Source organism: Trichechus manatus, unplaced genomic scaffold, assembly GCF_000243295.1.
Source record: "Trichechus manatus latirostris isolate Lorelei unplaced genomic scaffold, TriManLat1.0 scaffold00322, whole genome shotgun sequence".
NCBI lineage: Eukaryota > Metazoa > Chordata > Mammalia > Sirenia > Trichechidae > Trichechus > Trichechus manatus.
In genome coordinates this window covers 500628-502090 of record NW_004444258.1, presented here as the reverse complement: position 1 = coordinate 502090, position 1463 = coordinate 500628, and the positions used below count along the sequence as shown (strand labels likewise).

Sequence of the window (1463 nt, the reverse complement as noted above, 5' to 3'; positions counted from 1 at the left end):
GCTTCACGAATTTGCGTGTCATCCTTGCGCAGGGGCCATGCTAATCTTCTCTGTATCGTTCCAATTTTAGTATATGTGCTGCCGAAGCAAGCACTGTAATTTTCTTTTTTTGTGGTATCTTTACCTGGTTTGGGTATCAGAGTTATGCTGGCTTCATAGTATGAGTTTGGGGGTATGTCATCATTTGTTATCCTCTGAAATACCTTTAGTAGTAGTGGTGTTAACTCTTCTCTGAAAATTTGGTAGAACTTTCCAGTGAAGCCATCCGGGCAAGGGCTTTTTTTGTTGGGAGTATTTAAACTACCTTTTCAATCTCTTCTTCTGTTATGGGTTTATTTAGTTGTTCTACCTGTGTTTGTGCGAGTTTAGGTAGGTAGTGAATTTCTAGATATTTGTCCATTTCCTCTAGGTTTTCAAATTTGTTAGAGTACAATTTTTCACAGTTTTCTGTTACGATTCTTTTAATTTCAGTTGGGTGTGTTGTGATATCACCCATCTCATTTCTTATACAAGTTATCTGCTTCCTCTCTGGTTTTTCTTTTGTCAGTTTGGCCAACAGTTTATCAGTTTTGTTGACCTTTTCAAAGAACCAGCTTTTGGTTTTGTTAACACTTTCAATTGTTTTTTCTGTTATCTATTTCATTTAATTCTGCTCTAATTCTTATTGTTTCCTTTTTTCTGGCTCCTGAGGGCTCCTTTTGCTGCTCTCTTTATCTTGTTCCAGTTCTAGCGTTAATGTTTTGATTACGGCCTTTTCTTCTTTTTAGACGTGCGCATTTATTGCTATAAACTGACCTCTGAGCACTGCTTTTGCTGTGTCCAAAGGTTCTGAAAGGATGTGTTTTCATTCTTGTTTGAGTCTATGAATTTCTTTATTCCATCCTTAATTTCTTCTGTCAGCCAGTAGTTTTTGAGCAAGGTGTTGTTCAGTTTCCATGTGTTTGATTTTTTTTCCTTGCTTTTTGTGTTGGTTTCTACTTTTACGGCTTTACAGTCAGAAAAGATACTTTGTAATATTCTGATGCTTTGGATTTTGTTAAGGCTTTCTTTATGGCCTAATAAGTGGTCTATTCTGGATAATGTTCCATGTACTTTGGAAAAGAAAGTATACTCGGCTTCTGTTGGGTGCAGTGTTCGGTATATGTCTATGAGATCAAGTTGGTTGATCATACCATTTAGCTCGTCTGTGTCTTTGTTGAGCATCTTTCTAGATGTTCTGCCCTTCACTGAAAGTGATGTGTAGAAGTCTCCTACTACTGTTGTGGAGCTATCTATCTCTCTTTTCAGTGCCGTTACAGTTTGTTTCATGTATTTTGGAGCGCTGTCATTGGGTGCGTAAATATTTACTATAGTTATGTCCTCCTGGTGTACTGACCCTTTAATCATTATGTTGTGTCCTTCCTTATCCTTTGTGGTGGATTTTACTTTAAAGTCTACTTTGTCAGAGATTAATACTGCCACTT

General features: G+C 37.1%; 1 pseudogene; it reads right to left on the bottom strand.

The window, feature by feature from the left end:
* On the bottom strand, positions 1-94 carry LOC111819228 (uncharacterized; annotated as a pseudogene).
* Between the last annotated feature and the right edge of the window lie 1369 nt (positions 95-1463).